General features: G+C 38.4%; 1 pseudogene; it reads right to left on the reverse strand.

The window, feature by feature from the left end:
- Positions 1-17584: 17584 nt before the first annotated feature.
- LOC133241072 (large ribosomal subunit protein eL21-like) lies at positions 17585-18208 on the reverse strand (annotated as a pseudogene).
- Between the last annotated feature and the right edge of the window lie 2422 nt (positions 18209-20630).

Genomic DNA, 20630 nt, shown 5'->3' on the forward strand with positions numbered 1-20630 from the left:
GAGACATTCTAATACATTTTTGTCTTCTTTTTAGTTCTTAAAACTAGAGTAGTTGGTTATGAAACATATTTTGGAAATCATTCCAATACAGCATTTTTGAATAAGTTCATATGGATTTTTATCCCATGCTTCACATTGTCAGATTTACATTTCAAGACTGTGCGCTTGTGCTAAGTCCTTTGTCTGATGCACGCCTGATGTTGCTGTAGCAGCTGCCTTCTTAGCCATGCTGTGGTCTCTAGGACAGCTGATGAGAAGAAAGACAGTCCTCAAACAGGTTTCTGTTTAGTTCCAGTTCTTGAGTGTGGGACTAAAGACTCTCTTCTCTTACTTGTTTTCATCCAGTCATTTCATATATCCAGTGGGAGGAGGAAAGAGGGCAGGGCCAAGATAGGGGTCTGAGATTGAGAGACACACACTACTATGTATAAAATAAATAAGTTACAAGGACATATTGTACAGCATAGGGGAGATAGCAAATATTTTATAATAACTATAAATGGAATGTAGCTTTTAAAAATTGTGAATCACTATGTTGTTTACCTGAAACATGTATGATATACATCAACTATACTTCAATAAAAATAAAAAAAAACCTCACTGCCATAAGGGGAGATGGAAGAGCAAATGAAGATACCTTGATTAAATTATTTCAGTCTTGAAATGAATCAACTATTAATGATAATAATAAAATAATTATTGATAAATATATACTTTATTATTGAACTGTATTACTTGTTAATTTATTTGGCATTTTCCTGATTCATCCTTTATATTTACAATTAACTGTCTAGTTTTTCGTTTTCTTGGAGCTTTGCTAGAGTCCAACTTGAGAGTTGGTTTAAAAAATAAACAACAGCTAACCATTTGTTGTTCAACTTACAGTCATTATTGACTTACAGATAAATGAAGCAAGGGGTAATATCATTTATTTTGGAATGTAAACAAAATTGCTATTTTACCCAAAGGGAAGAATTTGAAGTTTTATGATATCCTTAGTTAGGCTCATGGAAGAATTGTTTTCCGACTGGTTCACTACATAGATGAGAAACCTAAAGCTCTGAGAGGTTATATGACTTCTTCAAAATCTCATGGTTACAAGCAGAAAACTAGTACAATCCTTGTTTGAGCCTCAACAACACTGCAGTTTGCATCATGCAATACTGCATTGATCTTCCATACATGTATACTACCAGAAATGCTGAGGACAGTATAAAGAGTCATATGTATTAATGGACAACAGATACCAAATAGAAGACTTGGAGTCTATACTCATTAAGGCAGGATCATGAATATATTCTCCAAGTAGAATGTTCACGCTTGTTAAACAGGCTAAGTAAAGAACTTTTCATCTCACTTCTCTGCCCAATCCATGATTTTTATCACACCATGCCATGAATTACAAGTTAATGCTTACATCCACTCTGGAAAATGACCAAATACTCTGTTAAACTGAACAGAAACATTACACAGCCAAAAGTCCCCAAAGAAATATTGTCAATATTTACATAGAAAACATATTATGGCAAACACACATCTGGGCTGAAATGTGGCTAAATTTACTAAGCAACTTTGAAAAACCCTGCCACAATAATTAACACACTGGCAAATGTGAGAACATATTGATTTCAAGGAAAATGACCTGATTAATTGACTGTTTTAAACTGTGATTTATTCCTTCTACCTGTAAATGCCCTATTTGCTGTTATTTTTTGTTTCTTTGTTTCCAGTTGGTAGGAAACTCATAAACAGTGAAAAGAGAACTGATGTTAACTTCTTTTATCCACATGGTGTCTTTACTATTTGAGTATGGCAAACTGTGATGATAATAGTAAAAATAGTTATATTAAAATATTAGTTATGTAGTTTGCATTTGGTAACACAAAGTGTTTATAACTAATTTTGGTCAAATGACTTATATTCAAGCTGTCTTTTTCCTGTATGATTTCATTTTGATTCTACAGTATAAGTACCATTATCTTTATTTCAGGGTGTTATACAAATTCAGGAAGAATAAATAGTTTGTGTAAGGTCAAAAGACGATTATGTAGAGAGCTGGATTTTGAGCACAGGTCTGTGTCACTGAATCCAAAGTCAATATTGTTTTAATACTGGATTACTATGTTTCAACTTCACAAGAATCTTGAGTAATAATTGGATGAGGTGCTAGTATTTTCGTATTGCATATGTATTAGTCGTGGCCCTACAGAGAAACAGAACCAATGGGATGTATATATATGTGTATGTATCTATATGTATGTATGTATGACTTTTGTGTCTATATACTCGGGAAAGAGTGAGAAAGATGGAGAGAGAGAAGGGTGGAGGGGATGATAGAGAAAGAAAGATATTTTTAGTAAGTTAGTTACCATAATCATGGAGTCTGGTAAGTCAAAAATCTGTAAGGCAAGGCAACAACAGGCTGATGATTCAGGTGAGAGTTGATATTACAATTTTGAGTCTGAAAGCTGGAAATTCAGGCAGGGTTTCTATGGTGCAGGCTGGTAGCACAATTCCTTTTTTCTCAATCTTTGCTCTTGAGGCCATCAGCAGATTGGATGAGGCCTATATATCTTATGGGGGGTGGGGGTGGTGGGTAATCTGCTTTACTTAAAGTCAAAAATTGTAAATGTTAATGACATTTTAAAAGTACCTTTACAGCAACCTCTAGACTAGTGTGTGTTTGACAGCTAGTCATTATCACTGAATCAAATTGACATGTAAAATGAACCATCATAATATGAGAATCTCAAATCTCTGAGCAGGAATGTGTGGTAGGCAGTCTCTGTAGCGCTCTCCAATGATTGCTGCCTCTTATTATTCATGACCTGGTGTAAAACTCTTCCTCTGCGTGTGGACTGGACCTATTATAAGACACAGAATAATGCGGAAGTGATAGGATGTCACCTCAGACATCAAGTTACAAAAAGACCATGATTTCCATTGTACATGTCGTGTTTTTCGTTTGCCTCTTACTCTTGAGGGAAACAGCTTCTATTGTGAGTTGTCTCATAGAGATGCTTTTGTGGTGTGGAACTCATTTCTCCAGTCGATAGCTATTGCAGAGTTAGACCTACCAAGGGGGCGTGGGCTCGCTCTAGTCAGGTGAGCAAGTTGTGAACAAGTGATGAACAAGTTGACTGCAGTCTTATGACAGACCGGGAGTCAGAGTGCTCATTTAAGCCACATCTGGATCTCTGAGCCACAGAAAAGAAATGAGATAATAAATGTTCACTGTTTTAAATGTGGAAGCAATTTGTCACATAACCATAGATAATCAACACAAGAACCTTCGTTGTATTGTCTGTAATTTAAATCTATGTCTGAGAGGAACTCCTTTTTTCTTTCCACTGGAATTTTAGTGGGGATTTATTGCTGAATACAGTGATGCCATTGAGAGAGAGAGGATGAAGAAAGCCCAGTCTTCTTGGGTTTTAATCTGGAATTTCTAAGTCCAGGATACTTGATAGGTACTCAATGAGCACTTTTCAGAGAATAGGAACAATAACCATAAGGATTAGTATGAAAGTACCTCAGAATGCTAGTAAGAACCCTTTCTAAATACCTACTAATGCTTATTTCTGTTCATTTTTTCTGTTCCTGGTGAAGAAATCTGAATGATCTAAAATACAATCAGAAATCAAAATCAGTTCCTTATTAAAATTTGCCTTTCTCAACCTACTTAGTAAATTGTCCCATGCACACCATATATTAATGGAATATTCAGTTAGATTATTTTTCATAGTCAAATGATTTTCTCCAGGGGTGAACATGCCATTTGAGACACAACCCTTGTCTCAGGTGTATTTTGAGCCCATTTATATAAACCAGCATTTATAGAAAAAATACATACATGACTCTTGGGCTTGGTTTTGGTATCAGCTGATATGATTTCAGTGAACAAAACTGTAGCAGCAGATTTCAACAATGCTCCACAGAGGCAACTACTGGATTTGGAAAATCAAATTGGGTTTAGGAGAACCCAGTTTCATTGCATTGTGTGGAAGTTATACAGAGTTTTAAAATGATCCAACTTCCAGATTATCTCTGGGTTCTTTTACAATGGGACACACCAACCTTTAAACCTTCCTTTGATAAAATCTTTAAGGATAGCCACAGCTCAACAGTAAATGACATTGGGACTTTTGAGCAAAAGCAGAGTTCTATCAAAAACCTTTTTCTTTCTGTTGAGACAGTTGGTTCAAGGATAGTTAATAACTACAGAAAGCCCAAGACTTTTGACACCATCTCAGAAGTGAAATTTAGATCTTACTAAAATTTGGTGTTGTGACACACTAGTGTGTCCAGATCACTGTAAAGTATATCACAAATACACTTGTCAGTCAGTCAGTCAGTTCAGTTGCTAGTCGTGACCCCATGAATCGCAGCACGCCAGGCCTCCCTGTCCATCACCAACTCCCGGAGTTCACTCAAACTCACGTCCATCGAGTCGGTGATGCCATCCAGCCATCTCATCCTCTGTCGTCCCCTTTTCCTCCTGCTGAGTACTTTTTTATAATTAAATATTAACACCTGCACATGACTTATTTCTCTTAAATTATTTAGTTTCATATGTATTCCTATATTAGTGGTACATTGTGCTATACTTTATAAAGATGAAGAAATATGCTTAGTATTAGATCTGGGAATTGCATGGAAATTTAGCTTGTTTCCCTTTTCCATAGTTACATGATTAATATGCATCCTGTTAATATATAATTCATTTATTTGACAAATATTTATAATTATACAATATATTAAACATTGTTCTAGATCCTGGAGATATAACAATGAATAAAACATGCAAGATCTTTGATTCTCATGGAACTTACTTTCTAAGAGAAAAAGGAATCTGATACCAGGCAAATGAATGCATATAATTTCAGTTCTTGACTTGGTATTTGATTCCTGTTGCTGCTGTAAACTCTTGGCCCATAGCTCTCTTCTCTGGACTTGGCAGTTTTGTCTTCTGGGCTGCTGGCTCTGCCCTCTAATCCTTTTTTCACAAAAGATAGTAAATGTTTGCACTTGAGTAGTTTCATCAGCTTGTTTTATGTTTGTAGAGAATCTAACAACCTTTTTCATTTCATTCTTCTCTGTCCTTTTAGTCTAAGATGGCACTATTTCTGCTGGTAGACTACTCTCAAAAGCCTTGTAGGTCTCTCATGTATGCCTCAGGGATTTATTTCATTAGACAAGAGGCTCCTCCATAAGTATTTCCTGAATAGTCTTATGTTTTTTCATAGCTGCTCATTAGATGCTGAGGAGATCCATGAATCACATGCTTAATTTCTTTAAAGGGCCCTCTGTGTAATCGAATACTCTGGCCTTTGAGGATTCCAAACCACCAGACTAGCAAAATATCCAGACACATCCTTGATTTTCTCCCCAGAGCATGTTTCCCTGACAATGAGTCTGCTAATTTTGGCATCTTTTGAAATCTGGATAGGCTGAGAATTTTTCAGGTCACCTGGAGCTGGTTCCTTTTTGCTCAGCACTCTTTCTCTTAGTTTATATCTTTCCCTTCACATTTTACATTGGGTGGGAGAGGAAACCAGGCTGCAACTTGCTACTGCTTCTTCACCAATTTGCTGTGAAACCTCATCGGCTAAATATCAAAGTGTGTTCCTTATTTGGCCCATTTTAGGATTCTGTAAGCTATTTAGCATCCGTTAATATGAGATCTAGTGTCGTCTGTCATCCACCGCTAAGAAGTCTGACAAACACAAAAATGGTGTGTTTTATTTTCTTGCTTTTACTTAAAGCTCTTAAGAAGCCAATATGAATTACGGTGCAATTCCACTTTGCCTTGTTTTCTAGATTCAGTATATTCTCCATGATATGGAATGTGGAGAGACTAAATTAGGCACCAAGGTACAGCTGCCAAACAATACTCAGTGGGAAAAAGCAGAAAACGGTCCTGTGGGACATATTCAGAGTACAAGCGGGAAGTGAGTATTTTCTCTGGAACAGCCTTGAAGTACTCTCTTCTCAATGCTCTGAAACTCAGAACCAGCACATATGCTTATAAGTTCTGCTTTCCACATAACTGTAGGAAATACTGAGTTTTTTTTTTTTTTTTTTTTTTTGCCAGTTGATAACAAGGATCCTTTTCCTCCAATTTCTAATAACATGTCCCTAATTCCCTTCTGATCTCTGTCCCTAACTCTTTTGTTTCTCTTTTTGTCTTTTATATTTTCCCCTACCTCCTTTCAAAGAGAATGGGCTGCCTATCTGGGTGCCTGGTGTCCTCCACTAGTGTTGAGAAGTTGTTTTGTGGAAGTTGCTCAGCATTCTAATGATCTTTTGGTGAATTTGTGGGGGAGAAAGTGGTCTCCCCATCCTATTCCTCAGCCATATTTTCCTCTCTCCAAAATCACTGCAGATGGTGACTGTAGCCATGAAATTAAAAGATGCTTGCTCCTTGGAAGAAAAGCCATGACCAACCTAGATACCATATTAACAAGCAGAGACATTACTTTACCAACAAAGGTCCGTCTAATCAACGCTATGGTTTTTCCAGTAGTCATGCATGGATGTGAGAGTTGGACTATGAAGAAAGCTGAGCACTGAAGAATTCATGCTTTTGAACTGTGGTGTTGGAGGAGACTCTTGAAAGTCCCTTGGACTGCAAGGAGATCAAACCAGTCCATCCAAAAGGAAATCATCTCTGAATATATTCATTGGAAGGCCTGATGCCGAAGCTGAAACTCCAATATTTTGGCCATCTTATGTGAAGAACTGACCCATTGGAAAAGACCCTGATGCTGGGAAAGATTGAAGGCAGAAGGAGAGGGGATGACAGAGGATGAGATAGTTGGATGGCATCACTGATGTGATGGACATGAGTTTGAGTAAGCTCTGGGAGTTGGTGATGGACAGGGAAGCCTGGAGTGCTACAGTCTGTGAGGTCACAAAGAGTCCAACATGACTGAGTGACTGAATTGAACTGAATTTCTTTCTGAGTCCCTAGCAGTATCTTCTTTAGTGTTCATATTTCTATGAACAGTCTATTTATGACTATTCAGTTATTCTCTAAGACTCAACAGGCTTTAAGTTCTATCCTCATTTCTTCTGAGCCCTCATTCCCATTGTATTTAAAATCTGTGTTACTACCAACAGTCAAAGCAATCTAGACTTATTCTGTTAGGCTCCTCCAAACTCTTCCACCATCTGCCCATTGCTGAATTCCATACATGTGCTGCACTTAGTCACCCAGTCGTGTTTGACTCTTTGCTCCCCCATGGACTATAGCAGGCCAGGCTCCTCTATTCATGGGGATTCTCCAGGCAAGAATACTGGAGTGGGTTGCCATGTCCTTCTCCAGGGGATCTTCCCTACCCGGATCGAACCCAGGTCTTCTGCACTGCAGGTGGCTTCTGTACCGTCTGAGCCACCAGGGAAGCCCGAAACCAATACCAGGTTGATAGGTACTTGTTATAGCAGCAAGGTTATAAGCACTTATTTGAAAGGTGCTTTTTGAAACTGAGTCATACAGGACCTGGTTAGTCGAAGAGCAGTTCAACAAAAAACCTTACCAGGCAGTTTTAAGCAAGGAAATGACGTGATCCAATATACATTTTATAAAGATAATATTTCTTGTGTGGAGAATGAATCATAAGTGGACAAGAGAGCAGGGAGATAAGACAAGAGACTGTAGTAATAGGCAGTAGTTTTGGCAATTATGGTGACTTTAAACCTAGGAAAGCAGTAGAGATAGAGATATTTAGATTTGTGATTCATCTTGGAGGTGGCATTAACATGAGTTGCTGATACTGGGGTTGGGGGGGAGAAGAGTAAAGAATATAGGGATTAAGGATGATTTCTAGGTTGAGTGTTGAGTAACCATATGCTTTTGCGTGAGTAGAGAATAATGAAAAAAAAAACAGTTTGGAGCATAGGAAATCAAGAGCTAAGTGTATTATTACTATTAGATATTCAAGTGAAGATGCTCACTCTCAGGTTGAATATTTGATATAGAAGTTAGCTTCAAAAAAGAGCTTAGAACAGGAGAGATTCTTCTAAAATTTAAGTCAGTTCAGGATACTTGCTGCCAGAAATATCACAAAAGTTTCAAGGTCTTGACCGTGGTTCATAAAGCTCCCGTAATCTATTTGCCATCACCCTTCTGATTTCACTGAGTGCCATTTCCCTTTTTTTTTTAAATTTTATTTTATTTTTAAACTTTACATAATTGTATTAGTTTTGCCAAATATCAAAATGAATCTTTAACCCACTTGTTCTAGCCATGCTGGCTTTCCTTCTCAATTCATTTAGGTCCCTATCAAATGTTAGGGCTTCCCTGGGAGCTCAGCTGATAAGAATCCACCTGCAATGCAGGAGACCCTGGTTTGATTCCTAGATCAGGAAAATCCCCTGGAGAAGGAATAGGCTACCAACTCCGGTATTCTTGGGCTTCCTTGGTTGGCTCAGATGGTAAAGAATTTATCTGCCTGTAATGCAGGTGACTTGGGTTTGATCTCTGAGTTGGAAAGATCCACTGGAGAAGGGCATGGAAACCCACTCCAGTATTCTTTCCATGGAGAATCCCCAAGAACAGAGGAGCCTGGCCAGCTATAGTCCATGGGGTCACAGAGAGTCAGACACCAGTTGCTAATAGCGCACAGCACTCAAATGTTATTTTAGCAGAAAGCCATTCTTTGGCCACTTTGCTCAAACAGCAACTTTCTCCAATTTTCTCCATCCTTTAACCTTAACTTATTTTTCTTCATTCTCATTCATCCCCTTACAGTATATATGCATATATGTATATATATGCATGCATTTATTCACCTATCAAGATTCCAGAAGGTAAAATCTATTAGAGTAAGATTTACTTATTTTGACCACGACTGTAGACTTAATGCCTAATATAGTTCTTTGCACAAGAATTTAATTATTTGTTGGAATTAATGAATATTAAAAAGGTAAGATCTGAGGGATAACTGGACACAAAGGATATATATGAGAAGAGTCTGGGTCTTGGTGATTTATTGATGTTACTACTGAGAGGAATACTAGAGTAGGAAATAGTTTAGAGAAAATGATATATTCCCTCTTGGTCATGGCTTAAGTTACCTTTAGATATCTGGAAGGAAATAAATGAATGATTCTGGAGCTCAGGATAGGAGTTCATAGAGGAGATACAGATTAGATCATGTGATCTGTGTAGTAGTTTCACCCATAGAAATGGTTGATCACAAAATAGGTGATCAAAATATGTTAAACAAATTTGTGATCAAGAAATATCAACTTTCAAACAGTATGAGGGTTTCTCAAAAGCTAAAAACAGAGCTACCATATAATCTAGCAATTCCACTTCTGGGTGAATATCCAAAGGACGTGAAATCAGGATCTTGAAGAGATAGCTGCACACCCATGTTCTTTGCAGCATTATTCACAATAGTCAAAAGTTAAAAACAAGCTCAGTGTCCATTGATGGATGAAGGAATATGGAAAATGTGGTATACACATACATACACACAACAGAATATTATTCAACCATAAAAAGAGAGTAGATCTTTAATGTTTTCAACACACACACACACACACACACACACACATGTGCGCGGTAACTACGCAAAGTAATGGAGGTGTTAAGTAATGGTAGTGTGTTCATCATTTTGCAGTATATCCATGTATCAAATCATCATGTACATTTTAAACTTATATAATGTTGTATATCAGTTATAGCCCAGTAAAGCTGTAAAAGGGAAATAAAATAGCCTCATAAAACTTTAATATATCTTAAAGATATCAACTTTTGTTTTCTATTTTTTCTGTTTTAATACAAATTATAGGATAAATTCTAGCTTGCACAACAGTTTGCAGTTATTTTCTACCACAGAGCACCTACTCTGTGCCACGTACTCTACTTTCTTATGTTTTAATGTCATTAACATGGGTATAAGGTATTCATCACTAGAACTATTTTACAGATGAAGAAAATGAGACATGTCCAGCATTCTCTTAAGTTTTACTTTTCAATCAAGTAAGGTTTTTGTGGAGTTTGGAAATCTCTGTTTCCATTTGGTGTGTTTGTGGACCTCCTTCCTGCTGTCCCAGTTCTCCATGTGAACCTTTCACCAGAGTTGAGTCAAGTTGATAAATTGAGTATTTGCTTTGTGCTGGGTAATGTGGTAGAAATGGAACGGTGTGAAAAAGAATAAGGTGATAAAAGAATAAAAGATAGGTGTCTCTATCCTGAATGAGTTCACAGTCCAGTGTAAGAAATGTGATGACTATTATGTTAATTATTTGAAAGCATAATTACAATGAATTATGTTACATTCCATAATATAATTATGAACAACATGTTAATGAAGTATAAAGGTGGGTTACCTAATACAATCTGTGGGAGTAGGGAAATTTGGGGAAGGTTTTGTAGAAGATATGATTCATCCTAATCTTCAGTGATGAATAGTTTTGGTGAGGTAAATAAAAAGGAAGGAAGGGCATTCCAAATTGAGAGAGGAGCATGAATGAAATTTAACTGGGGTCTGCAGCTAGGTGTCATGGGCAATGATCTCCGAGAAATTCAGTTCATCTATGTTGAATTTTACATAAATGCATTATTTTTCCTGCTTCAGTTGAAGTGTCCCAAGCAAAGGCACTAAAATTGTCTACACCGCCATTCAAGACAGAACGTGAAATGTGGGCAAGAAGAAGGCAAGGTCACATGTAGTAGGGGAAATTGTGCTGAGTGTAAGGAGAACAAACAGACCCAAAACATGGGGAAGGAGAACCGGCTGAAGTGAGTGGAACGAGAGTGATGAACTGGTTTACAAGTGATTTGTGATGTGGTACCTGTCATGAGTGCCTGGCACAGGGTTGGGGGCTGCTTCAGATCTAAGCACTGGGCAGAAAGGAAGCTAGTTTGTTCCTTAAGTCAAATCATCTTTCTCAGCACATTAGAATTTTGTGTGGAACTTTATTTCATGACAAAATCGAATTGAGGAAGAATACTTTTTGTTACTGTTCTTAAACTCTTCCAAAGAAAATAAAGGAGCAATTTAGAAATCAAAACTAGGATGGCAGACTTGACATCAATTAATGTATCATGCGTTAAGGAATTCTCCTGGTAGATAAACACCAAGACGTTTCGAAAGATGAGTCTGGATAATAAGATACAGGTAATGACAGGAACATAACGTCTTCCCAAATGCAAGAGATATTAAGCGGGGATCAGGAGAGAATAAGTATCATGCCTCAGGTCTGTCTCTTTCTCATTTTAGGAATTATCTGGAGGATATGTTGTTAAAATTTTCATTTCATTGAAAAACTTGAGATTTGAAGGGCAAGTTAAAAAGCATTAATTGAGTTCCAACTAGATGCTAGCCATATAGATATCTTAAAATCTCATAGAAATCTGATGGAACTCATTATGTCTGGATGAGAAAAGGGACATCCAAAGAGGTTGTGTGTCTGGCATACAAATATGAGTCTGTGTGTGCTAAGTTGCTTCAGTCATGTCTGACTCTTTGCAGCCCCATAGACCATAGCCCACCAGGCCCCTCTGTCCTTGGGATTCTCCAGGCAAGAATACTGGAGTGGATTGCCATGCTGTTCTCCACTCCATGAGTCTGCTTAGCCTTATGATATGAATCTGCTTAGACTTATACAAGTCTGCTTAGCCTTAAATGACTTGTTCTTCCTACCATACTACACTGGTCATTGGAATTATAAATCTTAATTAGAAGAACTGCAGAAGTGTGACAGGGAAATTGCATATCAAAAGTTGGGAAAGTGGGTACAAGAATGTAGAAAGTACAAAGTACAAAGCCTGGGGACTCACTGCAGCTGGGTTCTGGCCCTGGATCTGGCACTGATCCAGCTCTCAGTGACAAGTAATGTCCCCTCCCTGAACCTCAGTTTATAAGAGGTCTCTCGAAGAGACAAATTGTCCATTCTTCTTTTAGCTAACAGTCTAGGCTTTGGTGGCAGGTTTGTTAAATTGGCAAAAAGTTAAATTTAGCTGAAAGAGACGTTACTTTCATCTTTACTGCCTCCAGGTTCCTTCTTTTATTAGATGATTAGGGAACGGGTTCCTAGACTGGGGCCGAATGCTCAGAGCTCCCCACTGTCTGTGCCTTTTCAATTCTACCACTTGTTATAGGACCTCTGTCTTCATTCTTCATTGGGTATTATAATCAAACTTACTTCACAGAGTCTTTGTGATTAAATATTGAGTTGACCCAAAAGTTCATTAGGTTTTAAGTAGAAATAAGAGACACATTATTCATTTTTACCAAGAGCTTTATTGAACAATGTGTTCACTAACTGAACAAAATTTTTGGCCAACCCAATAAATTAAAGTCTGTAACGTGCTTATACCAGAATCTGGAACACAGACATAGTTTGTAAATGTTATCTTAAGGTTATTATTGCAGTGATTACCCTGACTAGAATTTCAGTTATTCAGAATGGTCTCTCTCCTTCTGGTCAAAACTTAACCATTTTGTATACTTTGATCGACTAAGCCTTGCTATTTACTTGGCAATGAATGATAAAATACTAATCACTGATAATCATATCAGATTACCTTACTCCCCACTCTGAGGGAACACATTCACATTTTGATAAGATCTTATAACACCTGGACACAGAAAGAAAGCAGTAGAAGGGGCTCCAGCATGAGTAAAGACACAGAGAAAGGATTAGGAGTTCTGATTTTATGATACAGTGAAGTTACTTTGACTGTTGTTTTCACTTTTCAGCATAAGTACTACTCTTTGAACTGGGAGACTAGGAAAGACCATTATGTAAGTGGTACAAGTGATTCCTGTGTATCAGCCCTAGCTACATTTAGCAGGTCCCTAACTGTAGTAAAAACTATTTCTGATGGAATATAGAGCAATGAAAAGTGAGGAGAAAATATTCTAATTTGTAGAACTATTGCTAATAAATAATTGAGAAAGTTGCCATTTGAAATCCCCAATGGGAAAGAGTAATTTTATGCAAAGATTATCAGTGAGTATTAAAACCAATATGTGAAGGAAATGTTATAATGCATAAATCACACTCACAAAGCCTGAGCCAAGTAATTAGTCTTCAGTTCAGTTCAGTTCAGTCACTCAGTCGTGTCTGAATCTTTATGACCCCATGGACTGCAGCACGCCAGGCTTCCCTGTCCATCACCAACCCCTGGAGTTTACCCAAACTCATGTCCATTCAGTCGGTGATGCCATCCAACCTTCTCATCCTCTCTTTCCCCCTTCTCCTGCCTTCTATCTTTCCCAGCATCAGGGTCTTTTCAAATGAGTCAGCTCTCCTCATCAGGTGGCCAAAGTATTGGAGTTTCAGCTTCAACATCAGTCCTTCCAATGAACACCCAGGGCTGATCTCCTTCAGAATGGACTGGTTGGATCTCCTTGCAGTCCAAGGGACTCTCAAGAGTCTTCTCCAACACCACAGTTCAAAAGCATCAATTCTTTGGCGCTCAGCTTTCTTCACAGTCCTTCTCTAACATCCATACATGACCACTGGAAAAACCATAGCCTTGACTAGATGGAACTTTCTTGGCAAAGTAATGTCTCTGCTTTTGAATATGCTCTCTAGGTTGGTCATAACTTTCCTGCCAAGGAATAAGCATCTTTTAATTTCATGGCTGCAGTCACCATCTGCAGTGATTTTGGAGGCCGCCCCCCAATAAAGTCTGTCACTGTTTCCATTGTTTCCCCATCTATTTGTCATGAAGTGATGGGACTGGATGCCATGATCTTCTTTTTCTGAATGTTGAGCTTTAAGCTAACTTTTTCACTGTCCTCTTTCACTTTCATCAAGAGACTCTTTAGTTCTTCTTTACTTCCTGCCATAAGGGTGGTGTCATCTGCATATCTGAGGTTATTGATATTTCTCCTGGCAGTCTTGATTCCAGCTTGTGCTTCATCCAGTCCAGCATTTCGCATGATGTACACTGCATAAAGCAAAATAAGCAGAATGACAATATACAGCCTTGAGGTACTCCTTTCCCAATTTGGAACTAGTTCGTTGTTCCATGTCTGTTCTAACTGTTGCTTCTTGACCTGCATACAGGTTTCTCAGGAGGCAGGGAAGGTGGTTGGTATTCTGGTCTCTCTAAGAATTTTCCACAGTTTGTTGTGATCCATGCAGTCAAAGGCTTTAGCATAGTCAGTGAAGCTGAAGTTGATGTTTTCCTGGAATCCCCTTGCTTCTTCTGTGATCTAGCAGATGTTGGCAGTTTGATCTCTGGTGCCTGTGCCTTTTCTAAATCCAGCTTTTACACCTGAAAGTTCTCAGTTCACATACTGTTGAAGCCTAGCTTGGAAGATTTTGAGCATGACCTTCCTAGCATGTAAAATGAGTGCAATTGTGTGGTAGTTTGAACATTTTTTTGGCATTGCCTTTCTTTGGGATTGGAATGAAAACTAACCTTTACCAGTCCTGTGGCCACTGCTGAGTGTTTTAAATTTGCTGGCATATTGAGTGTGGCACTTTCACAGCATCATCTTTTAGGATTTGAACTAGCTCATTTGCAATTCCATCACCTCCCCTAGGTTTGTTCATAGTGATGTTTCCTAAGGCCCACTTGACTTTGAACTCCAGGCTGTCTGGCCTAGGTGAGTGATGAGACAATCATGGTTATCAGTTAAGATCTTTTTAATATAGTTCTTCTGTGTATTCTTACCACTTCTTAATATCTTCTGCTTCTGTTAGGTCAATACAATTTCTGTCCTTTATTGTGCCCATCTTTGCATGAAATATTCCCTTGGTATCTCTAATTTTTTTGAGGAGATCTCTAGTCTTTCCCATTCTATTGTTTTCCTCTATTTCTTTGCATTGATCACTGAGGAAGGCTTTCTTATCTCTCCTTGTTATTTTTTGGAACTCTGCATTCAGATGCGTGTATCTTTCTTTTTCTCCTTTGCCTTTTGCTTCTTTTCTTTTTTCAGCTATTTGTCAGGCTCCTCAGATAACCATTTTGCTTTTTTGCATTTCTTTTTCTTGGAGATGGTTTTGATCACTGCCTCCTGTACAATGTTATGAACCTCCAAACATAGTTTTTCAGGCACGCTATCAGATCTCATCCTTTGAAAGTGTAGGGGAAGGGAAATGAGGGTGAGAGAGATGGGAGGCTAGGAAGTCATTCTCACAGTTACTTCACAGTAACAAAACAGTTTGGCTTCTAAGATGGAACAGATCTACAGATGATATTATTTATTGCATATTCCTCTGCATTAGCAGCTAAAGTTCAGAGAGATGAATATACAGGGGTGAAGGAGGCTTAAGGGTAAAGCTGCAGCTTTTTTGATCCAGTTACTTTAATTTTATCCCCAAGGATGAAAGCAATAATTAGGATAGAAAGAAAAACTGCACCAAATAATCTAGAGACTTCATTGAATTAAGGAATTCTTAAGGTAGTGTAAGTTGATGGTGAGTGCAGGATGAGGAGAGGTGTCATTAGTTTCAAATGACAATGAGTTTGATTGAAAGGTGGACTAACAATGATCTGGAAATGGCCATGGGTAATCAGGAGTGTACCAAATCCCTCTTAAGCCCATGTTGGTTTGATAGGAATGCATTCAGTCTTTTTCTCTGGAGAACACAAAGTTTAAGTCCTCAGATTAGCTGGAGCCAGAAGGTTAACTAGGAAGTTAAGGGTGAAATAGGTATAATGCCTGTAAAGATGGATGAATTCAGAACATTTTTTTAAACAGTGGAAAAATGGTATTTAGAGAAATAAATGGAAAATATATATATAGAGAGAATCTTATCAACAAGAGACATGGAGAAGCATGGAAGGTGGTAGATAATTGAGTGAATTTCAATACTAAGAGGCGTATTTACATATGAACCTCTAATATATTTTTCTTTCCTCTATGGGGATAGCTATTCTTACTATCACTACCACTAACCTTCCTAATAAGAAATTTTGTAGCATATCTGTATGGATCCTCCATTTTTGTTAGTCTTGGTATAGCTTCCTATTTCTATTCCATTTCATGCAAAAGGCAGTGGTAAAATTTACTCAATAAATGGAACTCTACATTTGCACCAGATATGTTCTTAGATAATTGTAAATTTTTCAATACCAGTTTAGAATATGATTTTCCTTATAAAGAAGCTCTTATTTACATATGCAAAAAAGTTGATTTTAGATGAGGGTGGGGTTAAACATGCTACCTAAGTAACTTGCTCCGACATTTGGGTGAGCATATGTGCAATTCAAATTCATGACTTGGCAAAACTAAGAATTACTAGTAGATTCAGATTTGTTTTGAAGTAGTTTTAAAATTCTACTGTTAATTATGAACTACAAGAGTTTAATGGCATTTTGGACTTACTCATGTAATATATACTAATGTATATATGAATTGTTGTTGTTTAGTCACTCAGTTCAGTTGCTCAGTCATGTCCGACTCTTTGTGACCCCATGGATCGCAGCACGCCAGGCCTCCCTGTCCATCACCAACTCCCGGAGTTCACTCAGACTCATGTCCATTGAGTCGGTGATGCCATCCAGCCATCTCATCCTCTGTTGTCCCCTTCTCCTCCTGCCCTCAATCCCTCCCAGCATCAGAGTCTTTTCCAATGAGTCAACTCTTCACATGAGGTGGCCAAAGTACTGGAGATTCAGCTTCAGCATCATTCCCTCCAAAGAAATCCCAGGGCTGATCTCCTTCAGAATGGACTGGTTGGATTTCCTTGCACTCCAAGGCACTCTCAAGAGTCTTCTCCAACACCACAGTTCAAAAGCATCAATTCTTCAGTGCTCAGCTTTCTTCATAGTCCAACTCTCACATCCATACGTGACCACAGGAAAAACCATAGCCTTGACTAGACAGACCTTTGTTGGCAAAGTAATGTCTCTGCTTTTCAATATGCTATCTAGGTTGGTCATAACTTTCCTGCCAAGGAATAAGCGTCTTTTAGTTTCATGGCTGCAGTCACCATCTGCAGTGATTTTGGAGCCCCCCAAAATAAAGTCTGACACTGTTTCCACTGTTCCCCATCTATTTCCCATGAAGTGGTGGGACCGGATGCCATGATCTTCGTTTTCTGAATGTTGAGCTTTAAGCCAACTTTTTCACTCTTCACTTTCACTTTCGTCTAGAGTCTTTTTAGTTCTTCTTCACTCACTAAGTCATGTCAAACTCTTTTGTGACCCTGTGGAATGTAGCCTGCCAGGCTCTTCTGTTCTTGGGATTTCTCAGGCAGAATACTGGAGTGAGTTGCCATTTCCTTCTCCAGGGGATCTTCCCTAATGGGATTGAACCGGGTCTCCTGCATTGGAATGCAGATTCTTTACCGTTGGGCCACCTGGCAACCCCCTATATATGTGAGTACAATAAACAATAAGTGGCCTTAGAATGTGAAATTCCCCAGAGTTCCAGAATGGATCTTGATTGTTTATTGGCTGGCTTGAGATACTTATTAGTTTATTAATTCTACCATTTTTTCCAGAAAGTATATCAGGTATTAAGTCTTTTTTAAATAAATAATATCTGGCAGTTTATTAAAAAATGGAGCATACTGAACAACAAACTATCTTACATCTTTCAGGAAGAAAAAACACTAAATTTGAAAAGACGTCTCCCACTGAATCTGGACACAACACCTCTGCTCAATTAAGAGAAACATTTGTACAGTCCAGGTCTTTATTTTTACACCCATCAGGCTATGAATTCATAGGGAACTGGCTCCAACAGTTTGGGTTCCTTTCCATTGGTCTTCACGAAGTGTGCTTCTCTGGGTGGAGCAGGCTGGCGCTTCAGCTGAACCCAAGTCCCTTTCTCTTTGGCTTCCTTCTGTTTCTGATCATTTTCCTTCACACATTTCAGGAAGCTATCTTGGCTCTTAGAGTGCTTAATATGCTCGATATGCACATTAATTCTTTTGGCAAGAATCTTGTCCTTAACTTGTTTGTTTACAATGATGCCAACAGTATACTAGGTAACATTGTCAACTCTCCCAGTTTTGCCATGGTAAATTTATGGGGCATTCCTTTTTGAACAGTACCCATTCCCTTGATATCTACAATATCACCCTTCTTGTAGATTTGCATGTATGTGGCCAAAGGAACAACTCCATGTTTTCTAAGAGACCTAGGGAACATGTAGGGGGTGTCCCTCCTCTTTCCTTTTGTGTTGGTCATTTTGGCGAATTACTGGAAGATGGCAGTTCCGGCTGAAACACTTAAGGCATTAAGTCTTTAAAGAGTCTGCTGGCACTCTATTTTAAGATACTTGGAGATTAATAAAACCCAGATTAGCACTGAGCCTTATAAGTCAGATAGCAATACTGTTTTTATAAATATAACTCACACACATTGGAGACATAATAAATCTAAGAATTAGCTTTACAGATGGGGGAACTGAAGATCAACTGTGTTTAGTAGCTTTGCAGCTGGTTAGACTAAAAATCAGACCTTCTGACTTCAGATTACTTCATCTTTCTATGATCCATTTTCCCTGTTGAAAGACTTCATAGAAAAGAAAAATAGTTCTTGAGCAATATGTAGAGGAACTGATGAGTTTCGTTGGGTATAGACCTGCCACTTGGTTTTGTACACAAGCAGCTAATGATGGTGGGATAAGTACAGGACTTTGGAGACATAGGTGTGAGTCCCCAAACAGCTTTTTGACTCTGGGAAAGATATTTAACCTCCTTGATCCTTAGATGCCTCTTTTGATGAATGGGAATAATTGCACCTGCTTTAAGAAACTGACTGAATGAGTTGCTACTGGTTAGAGTACTTGTGAATTGCAGTGAGGGACTGGGATGCTAGATACTTTTGCTGTCATTGTTATAGCAGGAAGCATGCAGTTGCCAATGATCCTCTCAGTTCCCCCAGTGCTCTTTCCTGGGTGACCAAGAGACGAAGAGACACACAGCTTCACTTTGGAAGAGCTGTCTGGAAGGAATGCGAAATGAGTTCCGGAAAGCCAGTTGGAATTTAATAATGCATGAAAAATACACCAAGGGGAGGAAGGAACCAATTAGGCAGCAATTAAGGAGACTGCAATTACAATGCATCTTAATAAAGTCCAAAAAATATTAGCCTACAAATAGAAGACAGGCTAGTTACCTGTGGAAAAAAAGAGAAGTGGAAATAAGGAGACGGTGCAAGTCAGATATGATGAAAGCAAAGAACAGGAAAGGAAAAATAAAAATATATTTTGCACTGTCTTCTGTGCATGTTCAAATCCCAAGCATCTTTCATGAATCTATTTTTATGACATTCCTTGAAGCACTTCTGTTTAGTACTGTTATTAAATTATGGTGCTTCCTTCACAGCTGAAAAGCTAACCCCAGTAATCCCCCAAATAGGAAGTACAAATGATTAGCACATTTTTGAAAAGTGACCAACTATCTTAGGAATCAAATAAATGCAAAGTAAAATAATTTAATATCCCACCTGAATCTGAAAATCAGAAAAGACTTTTTAAGCATTTTTTGCCTGTTCCTTCTTTATACTTGCACTGGGGCATCCCGACTTACACTGAGCAGCTGTTTGAGGAGCAGTTCTTTTTTGGTATATGACTGTCAGACAAGTGTGCTGTAGAGAAAGGGGTTCTGGAAAAGAAGTCAGGAGACTGAACCAATTAAAGCCTCAGCTCCAACAATGGAGTACTGAGAATTCATATTTAGAGTCAGCTATTGTTTACTAATTACTTACCATGTGAGAGATGAGAACTTTATTCTGTATGACATAGTTAATATCCACAGTAATGTCTGCCTTTTATTGTTAACCCCTTTTGTTCAGAGTATGATAGGCAACCTAATCCTGAGGGGTTGGATCACTCAGTTCAGTTGCTCAGTCATGTTCAACTCTTTGCGACCCCATGGACTGCTGCATGCCAGGCTTCCCTGTCCATCACCAACCCTCATGTCCATTGAGTCAGTGATGCCATCCAACCATCTCATCCTCTGTCATACCCTTCTCCTCTTGCTTTCAATCTTTCCCAGCATCAGGGTCTTTTCCGATGAGTCAGTTCTTCTCATCAGGTGGCCGAAGTATTGAAGTTTCAGCTTCAGCATCAGTCCTTCCAATGAATATTCAAGACTGATTTCCTTTAGGATGGACTGGTTGGATCTCCTTGCAGCCCAAGGGACTCTCAAGGTTGGGTATCTTACCCAAGTTCAGGGTTTTAGTGAAAAAGCATTAAGTTAATGTATGAAAGTGTCTTGAAAACTAATTAATAGCATCATTTTTAAAACCTGCCTGCCAATGCAAGAGACATGAGATGTGGGTTTGATCCCTGGGTCAGGAAGATCCCCTGGAGGAGGGCATGACAACCCACTTCAGTATTCTTGCCTGGAGAATCCCATGGACAGAGGAGCCTGGCGGGCTCCAGTCCATGGCATCACAAAGAGTTGGACAGGACTGAAACAGCTTACCCTCGTGACTGCAAAGAAAATAAGTGAACAGTGAAAACTTAATAGTAATAATAATGAGAAATATTGAATTTTATTTCAAAGGTTTATGTTCCTTTTCTGTTTTAAAATGGCAGTTCACATCAAAGCCAAAAATGTCATCATAATATTTGAACTCAACTTTTTTTTTTAATTTTATTTTATTTTTGAACTTTACAATATTGTATTCGTTTTGCCAAATATTGAAATGAATCCACCACAGGTATACATGTGTTCCCCATCCTCAACCCTCC

Source organism: Bos javanicus, chromosome 29, assembly GCF_032452875.1.
Source record: "Bos javanicus breed banteng chromosome 29, ARS-OSU_banteng_1.0, whole genome shotgun sequence".
Classification (NCBI taxonomy): Eukaryota; Metazoa; Chordata; class Mammalia; order Artiodactyla; family Bovidae; genus Bos; species Bos javanicus.